This window comes from Xyrauchen texanus, chromosome 36, assembly GCF_025860055.1.
Source record: "Xyrauchen texanus isolate HMW12.3.18 chromosome 36, RBS_HiC_50CHRs, whole genome shotgun sequence".
NCBI lineage: Eukaryota > Metazoa > Chordata > Actinopteri > Cypriniformes > Catostomidae > Xyrauchen > Xyrauchen texanus.
Genome location: NC_068311.1, coordinates 7,552,431 through 7,567,343, shown reverse-complemented (window position 1 = coordinate 7,567,343; position 14,913 = coordinate 7,552,431). Strand labels below are relative to the sequence as shown.

The 14,913-nt window shown below is 36.2% G+C and overlaps 1 pseudogene; it reads right to left on the bottom strand.

Moving 5' to 3' along the window:
- LOC127629475 (nephrin-like) overlaps positions 1 to 14,913 on the bottom strand; it is a 110,185-nt pseudogene that overhangs the window by 69,468 nt on the left and 25,804 nt on the right.

Below are 14,913 nucleotides of genomic sequence, written 5' to 3'. Positions count from 1 at the left end.
GCAACTAGCAGTGCCAGACTGAATTGTTTAAAAGTACCCCACGAATTGTTAAAGTACCCCCTTTTTATCCATCATTTCGTGCAGCACTGCCACTTTTGTAGACACCATGTCAAGTTAAAAAGACCAGAAACTTTTTAAAACACATCTCATGGCACCTGTGTTCTGTTCTAGTCATTGCAAAGTTTCTAGCTTTTTTTAGCACAAGTAAGTTCACCCAGAAAATGATAATACGCTCATAATTTACTCACTCTCATGCCATTTCAGATATGTATTACTTTCTTTCTTCTGCTGAACACAAACTAATATTTTTAGAACAATATCTCAGCTATGTAAGTCCATACAATGCAAATGTACTAAATGGGTACCAAAATTTTGAAGCACCGAAAAGACATAAGAGGAGCATAAACGTAATCCATGCGACTCCAGTGGTTAAATCAATGTCTTCAGAAGTGATATAATAAGTGTGGTTAAGATACAGATCAATATTTAAGTCCTTTTTTAACATCAATCTCCACTTTCACTTCCACATACATCTTTTGTTTTTGGCGATTCACATTATTCATTTAAATTACCACCTACTGGGCAGGGAGCAAATTTATTGTAAAAAAAAGGATTTAAATATTGATCTGTTCCTCACCCACACCTATCATTTCACTTCTCAAGTCATGGATTTGATTACTGGAGTCTTATGGATTACTTTTATGCTGCCTTTATGTGCTTTTTGTAGCTTCCAAATTTTGTTCCCAATTCACTTGCATTGAGAGGGAGCTGAACTATTCTTGGTTTGTGTTCAGCAGAAGAAAGAAAGTCACACTTTAGGGATGGCATGAGGGTGAGTAATGGCTTAATTGACTCTGCACAATAACTGGGATAGGATGAAGTATTTAAAATTGGGCACTGTGTCCTAACCAGGCGCAACAGAAAAGCAACAAAACGATAAAGCAACAAGCAATAAAAGCTCTCTCTTTCATGTTAAGATGCTCTCTTATATGACAGAACTTTGCAACAACAAAGTGTCTGGAAGTCATTCATTTTTAATGAGAGCTGGTTATTTGAGGTGACAGGAGCAAAAGAGACAAAGTTGAGTAGAGTTCAACTTTATGAGTTCAACTATGAACAAATCCCTTATCCAAAGTTATGAGTAAGAGGAATAGCAAGCTAAATAATTTGTTTAATTTAAGAATAAAATATCAATGTAAAGTTCTAATTTGGTGGATTTGGGCAACGTTCAATAAACTCATCTAAACTGATTTGTGAACCAAAAATTGGAAGGCCACATTCAAACTAAAATTGCATGAAGGTACCATGATCTTTTAATCCCTAAAATACCCTGACACCCAGTTATTTTCAGATAACCTTCTTTTTGAAGGGCCTCGCCGTGTTTCTCTGTGGTTTCCATCAGAGCACTTTCACTGGCCTCGGCAAGACGCTGCAGTCACGCACCATCTCATTATCAATTGAAACGGCTGTAAATCACAGAAGCATGATGAAGCGCAGTCCCCGTGCTGTCTACAAGCCTCTGGAAATGCATTAAATGCTAATCTAGCATAGCGCTCTGTTCATAGGAAAAAAAATGAGAAAGAACAGCAGCAACAATGCTGCAAACCACCTCCAGCACAGGAGACGCGCACACCCGATCAAAGCGCTCACTCTCGCCTCTCCGACGCGCAACTTTTGCCAGCATCGCTCGGGCTAGAAAGCGTTTTTGACGAGAGAGAGTGAAAATCACATTTTGTACCCTGTTCAAACGAATCGAACTCAAATGTGGCACTGTCCAAGTTTACTCAAGCGGCTCATTTTTCCTACTGTGAGCTCGATATTGGCTTGTCATTAAAGCGTGAAATAGGATCATGCTTGGTTGCATTGACGTGCACAAACCTCAGCAGGGACGGGCGGAAGAATATAAAAGGGCACTTTTTTTTCTTCTTTTTTTTTTTTTGAGTCTACTTAACATATATATATATATAACAATATATAGGCTACTTAACAGAATAATTTAATTGCTTTTTGTTAATTTTTTCTTGTACAATATATTTTTCATTGTTTTTCCTTTATCAGTAAGTAATATCATATTCTGTTATATTTCACACAAAAAGCAACATGAAATAACACGTGTTTATTTCTTTTCAGACATGATCTGAGGTATGTTTATGACATAGGCCTATGTCATAATAAAACCATGGTATTTTTTGAAGTACCTTGGAGAACAATGTTAGTATCATCAATTAATGTAATAATCATTCAGTACCATAGTATTACCCTAGTAACGGCACAGTGCCTATTTTTATAATTTTTTTCTGTTATGGGAGCTCTAATGTTTTTTCTTGTCTCATCACTCTTTTCACTTTCTCTCATCTCTGCTCCCATACTTCATCCAGTCAACATAACTGGTGGTGTAGTGGTCTAAACCACATAACTGGTAAACTGGTAATCAGAAGGTTGCTGGTTCGATTCTCACAGCCACCACCATTGTGTCCTTGATCAAGGCACTTAACTCCAGGTTGCTCCGGCGAGATTGTCCCTGTAATAATGGCTCTGTAAGTCACTTTGGATAAAAGCGTCTGCCAAATGCATAAATGTGAATAACTGACACTTCTTATTTTCTTTTCATTTATTTTATTTTCATTTCTTTTTATATTCATATAATGTTTTTTTACTGTATTCTGTAATTAATATTTTAAAATGTACAGGACATTAAAACAATAATATTGTGGAACCATGGTACAATGATGGTGTCAAGATGGTACCATGACTTTGAATGGTTATCATGGTAGACTATACCAAAAAAATCAATACAAATGGTAAAACAATGGTATTTTTCTGAAAGTGTGGCTTATTAGTTTCAACAAAACCAAACTGGCTTTGGCTGAACCAGACAGCTCCTTCAGTTAAATTGAATTTCTATCACTGAAAGCGATGTGACCATTCCCATTATCGTTAATAAATCTGTCTACACTGCAGGTGCATGATGTCAGAAATGCGGTAGCAATCGAGTATTATTCTTTTGATTTGACTTGAAAGCTATAAAACAAAAGTGAAAAAATGTATCTTTTCTCAGAGGGCCCTTCCACAAGACTGTTAGCAAAGGGTACATTCATACAGCAATGCCTTGTTTCCTTCAGAGTACCCACTTCAAGTGCTCTGCACTTCAAAGTGATTGTAGAGCATAGGGAGGATCACTTGCTATTGGATTCTGCTCCCGATATGCTGTAGCGCTTGCTCTGCAAGGCACCTCCAATTAATTTTCTTTAAAAAGGCAGCGATTTACAAAACAAAATCTCATAACACATTATTACTGTTATTGTGGGATTATTACGAGATCTTAATTTTTTGTATTATTTAACTATTTCAATTTAATTATTAAAATGTCTACCTTTTATCTGGACGAACAAAAGGGCACCTTTAGATTTGTGAATAAAAGGGGCTTGTGCCCCTGCTGCCCCCCTTCTGTGCACGTCACAGCTTAGTTGTACAACATGTAAAGAAGATCTTCAAATCCGCTACTGCTTACAGTATGATCTTGCGTTCACAGGATGCATTCTAGCATTCAAAATCAGCTCGAAGAGGTGCAATGAAAAGTACAAATTAACAGTATATTTAATAATCTAAACAGCAATAGCATACTCAGAAGAAAATAATTATGATTACAACAATTAACATTCTTAATTATCTATAAAATAGTTTATATGCACTTTATTGGACTTTTAAATATCTCTAGATTTATTTTATATCTCTATATTTTACTATATAAAATATTTTACTTCTTATTTAAAAATATTTATGTTATTTGAATATATAATATATTATTATTTAATTTTATTTATATTATTTAATAAATAAATGTAATACCGTTCTGTATATAGCATATTTATTACACTATATAATACATATTTTAATAAATAAAATTAATTGCATATTAATATAAATAAAATACATTTTAAATTTAATTAAACTAAACTATATATTTAATATAGAAATAAAATATATAACTCACTTAGCACTTGTACATCTACTTATTAATGCGATTATCTAATCAACCAATAGTGTTGCAGAGTGCAATGCATAAAATCATGAAGATATTGGTAAGGAGCTTCAGTTAATGTTCACATCAACCATCAGAATGGGGAAAATGCGATTCAGGGATTTCGCCCATGGCATGATTGATGTGCCAAACTTATTCATTTACCCTGATGCCATCCCAGATGTGTATGACTGTCTTTCTTCATCGGAACACAAATTAAGATTTTAGAAGAAGATAGAACTAGAGGTCGACCGATATATCAGTTTTGCCGATTAATCGGCACCCATAACAGTTTTCTGGAACTATCGGTTATTGGCAAAAAATCCACACCGATATTTTTCCCCATTGCATCCGGTGCTGAAACAGTTATACAGTCATTATACAGTCGTTATACAGTATGAGAACGGCCTCTAGAGGCAAAATTAAAACTACACTTCTCTGATGCCTTGTGGTGTGTTTTTTGGCACGTGAGACTGCACTCTCAATGGAGCGGAAAACTTCAGATGCAGATTGAAAACATCAATGAAAAGGTGTTTATACAGTACACTAATTTGCATGTTGTTATATCATAATAAAGTAATTAATTTATTGACTAGATGCTGCATTAGTAGAGAACAGCACTATGTTTGCCGACAAGGCTGAGAGGACGCTGACATTAAAGCTAACCTCAAGCATTTAGAACAATGTGACAAAAATACACGCAAGTCCTCCCAACTGTTTAAATTTCATGATTGTTACCATCTATTACCATATATTTGCATTAGTTTATATCCAGCTGATCACGTTCATGCATTCGTTAGCCAGCTAAGTTGCCTATTTAAAGCTAGTGAAGTGAGAAAGCAAATGAATATCTTCATGCAGCCAAGAGAAATGTATAAACAAATCAGAAACACATCTGATTTCATTTTTTTTAAAAGATCATCACTGTAATACAATGACTTCAGATTGATCACATTCTTTCGCTACAAAAGGCTAGACACAGCGCAACAAATGCAGTTGAACAGAAAGCAGGTGTCTTGATATGCTTTTCAAGTTGTTTTTAATTAGACTCATCATCTAAAAAACAGTGCTCCTGCACGAGTTGCTGAATAAGCAAAAACAAAGGGAAACAAAGACTAACATGCATTTACATAGAAAAACAAATGGATGGTTGCAAAAGTGTTTGGTGTGAACAGTCCCTTAGTGGAGGTCTTTGGCCATTACGTCTTGCTCTCTTATAAGCATTTCTCAGATTAAGCAAAGAGTTGTTTAAATGAATTGTCAGGGAAGATGTTCAACTTGGAAATGTGAGTCTCGAGATCCTCGTGTTCGCTTCCAGTCTGTTGTGTTCCATCTGTTTGAACCTCCCCTGGCCTTGGCTCATAGTCTAAGCCACTTCAGCATGAGTTCAGCCAAATATCACTGCTATCTGTGAATATTGCTACTCTTCACACAACTGTACTGAATAAAAAACAATGTGGTATTTTGCTGTTATTATGAAGCTTGAGTCTGGAGTAGTAGGAATCAATGCAAGTGTAACACCATGTGAACTGTTTATTGAAGCTTTTTTTACTTTTGAAATTATCATTTGAGTATATGGACTGACTTAAAGTTTTTATTTATTTTATGCACATTAGTTGAGCCCGTCACAATAACGCCTCAGTCTGCTTCACGCCATGTCACAGCCGAACCTCAGTCTGCTCCATGTCATGTCTTAGACAAGCTTCAGTCCACTCCATGCCACGTCTCAGCAAGTTAGCATTTATTGGTATTTATTAATAAATTTGCACTTGGGTTCTTCACATCATCGTCTTCGTCATTGCCAATTTGGGTACAATTTTGTCCCCAAACTATAGCTTACATGCACAAAAAGATTCATTTTATTTTTAGCCATTTTTAATGTATATGCGCCAAGAAAATTATTGTTTTATTATATTCTGTATTATAATATTTGCTATCTTTACATTAAGCTCGTTTTGCTGGAAAATGACGGCATATGATGAAAAACATTATTGATTGATGTTACTTCTCAATCGTATAATCTTGACTATCACAAATCATTCTCACAGATTCAAAATAAATAAATACATTAGAAAAAAACTAAAATCTGTTATCCTATCCAGCTAGATAATGTTACCCGTGCTGCCAAAACAGCGCCAACCTGCATCTCAGAATAGCATTCTGAGATGATGTTCTTCTCACCACAATTGCACAGAGCGGTTATCCGAGTTACCATAGACTTTGTCAGTTCAAACCAGACTGGCCATTCTCTGTTGACCTCTCTAATCAACAAGGCGTTTCCATCTGCCGAACGGCCACTCTGGCCACTGGATGTTTATTGTTTTTGGCACCATTCAGAGTAAATTCTAGATACTGTTGTGCGTGAAAATCCCAGGAGATCAGCAGTTACAGAAATACTCAAACCAGCCCATCTGGCACCAAAAATCATCCATGTGGTTATCAAATCAGCCAATTGTGTGACAGCAGTGCAGTGCTTAAAATCATGCAGATATTGGTCAGGAGCTTCAGTTAATGTTCACATCAACCATCTGAATGGGTAAAAATGTGATCATAGTGATTTGGATTCATTTATTTCGACCGTGGCATGATTGTTAGTGCCAGATGGGCTGGTAAATAAATAATTTAAAGCATTTTAGAGGAAGGATGCAACATAACAAAATGTGAAAAAAATTAAGGGGTCTGAATACGTTCTGAATTCACTGTATAAAAATGTGTTTATTTAATTTATGGGATTTTTTTATTTTTATATAAAAGGCACAAAAGAATGATGTGTGGTAACAAGTCTGTTTTGTTTTCCAGAAAGCCAGTCGCATCCCTAGAGTGTATAGGCATTAGGGGGCGTTATTGCTGTGTGCAGTTCTCCGGTGAGGAGCAAGCCAGTGAGGGGCTTCATGTGGAGACAGATGGGGAGAGGCTTGGGCTTCACACTGATTTAAAGGAAGCAATTGGAGCTGTGTGGACACTGATGGCTGAGGGAGAGCACTGCAGAGGAACCTGCTAGATAATGAGATGCATTTGTTGTCTCTTCTCCTCACTGCTCCCTCTCTTTTTAACTGCTTACAATTTTCTCTCGCTGCCTCTCTCGCTCTCTTTCTCAACCTCACGCTGTCACCCTCCCTCTCGTTCTCTGCAGATGAACCCAGGCTCATCACTTGTTGTGCTAGAGAACACATTGTTCAGGCACATAGATTTGCTCGTAAAAAAAGCAATGGTATGCTCACAAACCAGGCAAGCAGGTAGAGCGATTTTCTCTCTCCATCTGTGTGTGTGTCTTTCAGTTCATCCCTCATTCGTGCTGCATCATCTTGGCCTTACACTTTCTTCCCCCCTCTCTCTCTCTCTCTCTCTCTCTCTCTCTCTCTCTCTCTTTCTTTCTGCTGCAGTTGAGCTGCGTTTTAAAACAGGTGTAAGTGTGTGTGTCTCTGTGTTCAAGTGTCTGCTTTGAGACTGGTGCAAAGAGATGATGAGAGGAGAAGGTGTGTGTTGCCTACATTCTGGGGACCAAATATGCCCAAAAGGGCAGTAAAACTTGAAATCACTTATTTTGTGGAGACCAGCCAACAGCCCCAAAGGAAAGAGCTAAATAAACATACTAAGCAACATTTTTTTTTTTTTTTTAAGAAATGTGAGTTGTGGTTGTGTATGCAAAACTCACTGCCACAGTGAAGTTTTGGATATAAACAGTATTTGCCAAGCTATGGTTAAGGTAGAAATTATTTTTAGGGTGTTGCTAAGGTGTTCTGGGTGGTTTCCAGGGCGTTTCTAGGCTATTTCTTACTGCCAAAAATCAAAAGGGCCCATCCCAGGTTTCTATTATGTTCTGGTCCCTAAATAGGTCCTGTTTTTTTTGTCCGTACAGCAAAAATTGTTCGTTCACATACATAAGTAATAGCACACCTCTCCTCAACAACATCAATCATGTCTGTAGCACGAATGTTATGGGACGAGTGCCTTAGCAAGTCACAGTTAACCCTCTTATTGCCATAGGTGGTAATCGCAGGAGGTTTTAAAGAGTAATTTGTACCTTCCTAACCTAAAACTAACCAATAGTGATCTAAAATGAAATGAGCGGTAGACACAAAAAAGACATACTTCAACACCTAAACCTTACCAATAGTGTTAAAAAACTAAATGAGAAATGAAAAGCATGTTTTCTGAAGCAAGCACGTCATCTTGTGGCACTTCTATGACACTCTTGTCCCACATGTCAGCTTGTATGTTTGTCTGATCTCAAACCGTGGATTTCTGAGTCTAACACTCTTTCCATGTACATGATGCACTGAGAATGACGCAATCAAATCTGTCTCCCTAAACTCTTCTCAACTACTTCTTTAATTATACAGTATGTTTTTTTTTACACATATAATCAAAAATGCTAAATAAATAGTTTTATGGGTTTCTATGGATTTTAATTTAATTTCATAATTCACAATGCTTTATAAGATTGTAGTTCATGAAAGACTTTAAGTGCATAGTACCAAGTACCTTTGTCTTTTGATCTGATTTTTACAATACTTTCTTGTTCAAATCAAAGCTTAATGTTGTGATTCACCACAGAGCTGGTTGGTTTGGTTTAACACTTAGAATGCTTTTCTGAAGAATTTGACTAAATTCTTAAGGACAAATTAATGGGAAAAATAATGTCAGGTAAAAAAAACAAAAAAAACAGCTTGCTCCACATGGGCTGCCACTTCAGTCATACATTACACGTGTAAATGAATGATGATTAGTTTGTTTATTGAGATGAAACAGTGAAAAAAGTCTTATCTGTGTACTTAAAGGCAAAGTGTGTCATTTTGGCAAAACTAGCTGAATAATGAAATATAATGACCTTGCGCAAAAGTGCTGCAACTGTTTAGTGAATTCACCCCACAGTGTTGTTTACACCCTTGGGAAGTAAACTTACACATGGTTGACTTGTTGTTTTTTATGCATATTAAACTTGGACAGGAGAAAGTATTTTTCCTATTTGAAGAACATATTCTTATATTATTCTGTTATATAATGATTATTTCCATTAGATCCTCATTAATCTAACACAGTATTTTGTAACTGGATTAAAGAACAAAAAATACTAATACATTTTTTATTTAAATCAGCATAGATTTAAGGGAGTAAAAATATACTATCATGATAATACTTTATACTATATATAGAGAGAGCATCAGAGCAATGTTAGACCACATAAGCAAATACACTCTGTTAACAAGCTCTGACCAGCAACACACACATACACTCGGTTACAGTGGGCTCAGGTGTGAGCTTTGAAGCTAAAAGCCATTGAAGCAGTCCCATTCCTCCTCTCTTCTCTCTCTCTCTTTCATTCCCTCTCTCATTTCCTCTCATCTTCTCGTCTTCATATCACTGATCTATCCACCTCTTCCTCTGCTCCGCACTTCTCCTCTCATCTCTTCCCATCTCGTTCCTGTCTGAAGAGTGGAGCAGGTGCATTTGAGGCTACCGAGATAATGGCAATCTTTACCTCCCTCTTCTTTCCTGCTCTCTTATATTCCTTCATTTTTAGTCCACTGAGTATGACAATAAACACTTTCAACATAAAACAGAACATGACTTGATTTACCTAAATCAGACTGACAAGGGATGAACAAAACGGTATCCAAATCCGTTACTGTACCTCTCGTAACCTGCATTCCACTTCCCTATAAGACAAGAGTTAAAATACATACTAGTGCTCTCACCCTCTGAAATATAAAGCAAGAATCTCCAGAGAAAATGTGTAGTAATTTAAAATGATATTTTACAGATTGTCTTTGTTTTATGTTTGATTTTGTTTTGAATTTTTTTTATAAGACATACACATAACCAGAAGAAATCAGGATGGGGCAAATACTTCTTCACAGCACTGTACTGTGTACAAACAATGTGTAAAAATTGTGGCTCTGTGGCTCTATCAAAACATTGTGTTATTTATTTGAGCATCCCATCCAGCTAGACCAGTTTCAATATTTCACCAGGAGTGGTGGTGGCGTAGTGGGCTAAAGCACATTACCGATAATCAGAAGGTCACTTGTTCAAGCCCCACAGCCACCACCATTGTGTCCTTGAGCAAGGCACTTAACTCCAGGTCGCTCCAGGGGATTGTCCCTGTAATAAGTGCTCTGTAAGTCACTTTGGATAAAAGTGTCTGCCAAATGTATTTCCAATGTTTTAAATGTTGAAAAAGAAACATACTGTTATATAAAGATTTTAAGTAGTTTTATATTAAAATAATTTAAAAAATGTAAACATTATATTTATTATTTCTAATTGAATATTTAAATTAGCTTCAAATCTTGTGGAGAAATGCATGTGGATCAAGTTTTGCATGTATGTTTATTCTGAGGCTATACAGAACTGAAAACACCACCAGGCAAAAGTGATAGCACCTGCAGTTGACTCTATGTGGGTGACAGTCATGCATATGTGGCACAAATCATGACTCAGTTACTGAGTGTGGGCGGCAAAGAGATGCCCGGACAAAACTAAGATAATGGCAACTCAGAAGTGCACACAGTCACCAGAAATGAGCTCTCAGCAGGGTAAGAGAGCCATGAGTGACATGATATTAATGGACCAAATGCACTTCGCATGCCATAACAAGACCATTGTCACGAGAAAAGTCTGCTTACTGGAACATGGTTCTTTTTCTCAAATGTGTTGCTCTTAAACAATTACAATATAACAAAACAGTTCTAAAGTTCTACAATTTATTTGCATACTTCAATTTTTACTTATTTATTATTTGTGGGGTTTTTTTCAGAACATAATAAACCACTTAAATAAACTTAAATAAATATCTTAGTTCATAATTATCTTATTGGTCACCAGAATATATAGCACTCATTACTTTATTCAGTGCCATCATAATTGCTGTATGTATCTAATAAAGAGAAATTGATGAACATATGTTTGAACAAGTGATGAACAGTCTTCAAATCAAGAGCTGTTTAGTGCTGTTAGTTGAGTACTTGCCTTCTGGTCAGAGAAATTACAAGATCATTTCATAAAATTGTCTAATTTAATTTAAATACATATTTGTTTACACATATTATGGATCACTAAAAAAGGCTTTTCAATATATATTTTACAATTTTACAAAGTTTCTATGTGATATTTTAACAGTAGAATTATATAAAAAATAGATTTTTCTAGAGAAATATACATCTATACTTGAGCAATATACATGAAATACACTACACAGAACACATTTGGTTCAAAAATGTCCAAGTTTGACTGAAATATTATGTATTTGTGATAAAAAAAAAATTCCATCTACTTAAAGACTTTTTAGTGGCTTTTAGTTGACATGTGTGTGACATGTGACTTTGAAGCATATCTACATCTATGTGCTAGTGTACTCCTCACCCCAATATGCTTGTGTCCTCAAATTCACTTTAATTTAACTAGCAGAAATGCATATTTAAAATGTACAGTTTTTCTAATCTGGGAAAATGGATCAAAAATATCGATGACTCATCTTGCACTACACAGATTTTCATCCAATCAAACGCTCTCTAGAATGAGAATGTCCCTCCCCTAATACCACTGGCAAATAACTAGCCAGTAACAAATCATGGTTTATGGATGTTTTTTTTGTTGTTGTTTTTTTTTTGTTTTAAGAACATGTTTTTGCCCAACTTTTCAAATTCACCTTATACACCAAAGAAACTTGCCTGAAAACATTTACGTCGCAAACTCTCATTCTCACAAATGCGACTGTACAGTATTTTGTTGCCCTAGTTCCAGAGTTTGAAAGCTGTTTAAAAGAATCTCAAAGTGAAATATGATTTCAATTAGACATAAAATACAAACATCTAATTTATGCACTGATCACTGCTGCTGTAAGCCCCAAATGGTTAAAAACATTACATTTGCTTTTACCTTAGGCAGTTTTCTATAAAATGTGCAATTGTTTACTTGTCTGTGAGCTTGCTTGTGTAAATAATCCAACATTATATCTTAGATGTCCAGAACAAAATATGCGGTCCAGCAGGAAAAGCATGCTAAACAAATAATCGGAAATATACTCTCACTGAGCACTTTATTAGGAACACCTGTACATTAACTTATTCATGCATTTATATCTAATCAGCCGATCGTGTGTCAGCAGTGCAATACATAAAATCATGCAGATATGGGTCAGGAGCTTCAGTTAATGTTCACATCAACTATCAGAATGGGAAAAAATTTTTTGATCTCAGTGATTTGGCAGTGGCATGATTGTTGGTGCCTGGCAGGCTGGTTTGACTGTTTACTCAGAATGGTGCCAAAAACAAAAAACATGGTTCTGCGGAAGGAAACACCTTATTGATGATAGAGGTCAACAGAGAATGACCAAACTGGTTCGAGCTGACAGCAAGGCTATGGTATCTCTGATAACCACTCTGTACAATTGTTGTGATCAGAATAGCATATTAGAATGCAAGGCGGAAGGCAGAAGACCACGTCTGGCACATTATGAAGACAACAGCATTCCTAATTAAATGCTCAGTGAGTGCATGTTTTCAACTATTGATGATAAAATAGTATACATCATTGCAAAGAGAAGGATCTCAGCTTTCTTATGACAGATTGAGCTTTCCTAGATTGAGCTTCAAGTCCACTCAGAGGCCAAGATATATTATCTGTGCTCCCACATGTAATCCATTTTAATCGACTCTTCTCAATAGCTTCAATACAAACAGGAAATCAGATGACAAAATCCGGAAGAGTGGAGCACTGAAAATGGGTGGCATTGAATAAGGTGAATAGGAAATATGTGAGCAGAGGGAAGAAAAATGTGCTCATCAAAATTTAATTGTGGTATTTCATGACTCATGAGCAAGTAGTCAAGTGTCCAGGATTGACTAAAACATTACATATCCATGGCTCAAAGATGTGTTTCTATGTGCTTAAAACTTAAGAAACTATATTTGGCAATTATGTTAAATATCATTATACAAATCATTAATGTCTCACATTTATAAATGGGTTATTACTATACAACTATTAGATAGAGATAAAAAGCGGAAGCAACAGGGAGTATTTGAACACGATCAAATGCTATTTGCGAAATGCTAAAAATGGTTTTGCTAGAATGGCTAGTCAAATAAGATATGACTGCCTGATCATTCAGGATTATAAGACATAAAGATACAGCTGTCTATGTGTGACAAAGAAGAAAAACACACAAACACACACACAGAGAAGTTAAAATGCTTCTCAGCAGTGCCTGTGGAGAAGGCTATTGATGCTGTGGCCACACTCTTAGATTCTAGCAAGGCAAGGGTGATTCATCTTGAATTAGGCCAATATAAAACATATCACATGGACACAGGGAATCAAATTAAGACCCTGCCTCATCTTTTAGTCTCTCGCTCGCTCTGTCTTTCTTTCCTTTTTCCTCTGCCTCACCACTCCCCTCTATAAAGACATTATGCCATTTGGATTGGATTTACTGAGGTAGATTAGAAGCAGACACAGCAAAAAATCCAATGCTGAACGGGTGCGATGGTGAGGTAATGAATGGGAAAATACTGCTGCCTTCAGTACTCGAATTTGCAAACGTCTATATAATTATAATCAAAATTCTGTCAATATTTACTCCCTCTAATATTGTTGAAAACCTTTTCTTTCTTTGGTGGACCAAAAAAGGGGGAACACTATACAATAAGGTATTCATTAACATTAGTTAATTACCTTAGTCAACATACCCTAACAATGACCAATACTTTTAATTCACTTATTAATCATAACCTTTTTAAAATTTACATTTGCATATATTAATATTAGTCAATGCTTTATGAACTACCAATGAACAATTGTATTTACCTAAATTAACATTAGCCAAGATTACTCAATGCTTTAAAAATGTTATTGTTCATGATTACGTGATGCATTTACTATCATTAACAAACATAACCTTATTGTAAAGTGTTACCATAAAAGGTGATATTTTGAAAAATGCTTATGCTGCTCTTTTCCATATAATGAAAGTCGAATGGGACTGGGGCTATCAAGCTTTAAAAGTGACATAAAAACACCTAAAAACACCTAATGACTCAAATTCACTGGAAATCTTGCCTAACAGTCATGGTAACCATTCACTTTCTTTGTATGAAGCAGAACAGCTTGGACATTCTGCTATAAATACCTCCTTTTGTGTTCTATGTGTAATGGGAGCCAGCTGGTAGATAGCCTCCTTGTTAGAGCACCCACCTCCCATGCCGGAGATCTAGGTTTGAGTCCCATATGGAGCGGATAGAATAAGTGTGTCACATTGGTGCCGTGACCCAGATGGGAGTGAGGTTTAGGGGGGTGAGTGTAATGGGAGCCAGCTGGTTGATAGCTGTGCGTTGTGTAAACCTGACCTCAAGAGGTGCACTAGTGACTGACACTAGAGGCTGTAGCCTTTAGCCTCCTTGTTAGAGCACCCTCCTCCCACGCTGGAGACCTAGGTTCGAGTCCCATAAGGAGTGGGTAGAACAAGAGCGTCACATATGAAATAAAGATTAGGAAATATGTGCTGGGAAAGAGTGAGTAAATGATTCCTTTAATATCTTATTTACATATGCCAAAACCCAGCAAAAGAGTGTGAAATGACATGCATCTTACGAATAAACATAAAAACACACACAATACAAATACATCTGTTAATATTTATAATTGTGTGACTGAGCCCTGCTGTTGATGCAGAAGCATCTATGTTTGTGTATGTGTGTGAAATAGAGATTCTATTACACCCAAAAATATCTTCACTGTCTTGTCCTTTTTCTTTTTCATTGCTGTCAATAAAACCTGCTGCCTTTCCAAGCAAAAGAAAAGCAGTCACCACAGCAACCATCCTCTATTACACACACACACACACACACACACACACACACACAACTCTGGGACAGAAGAGGAAGTGAATA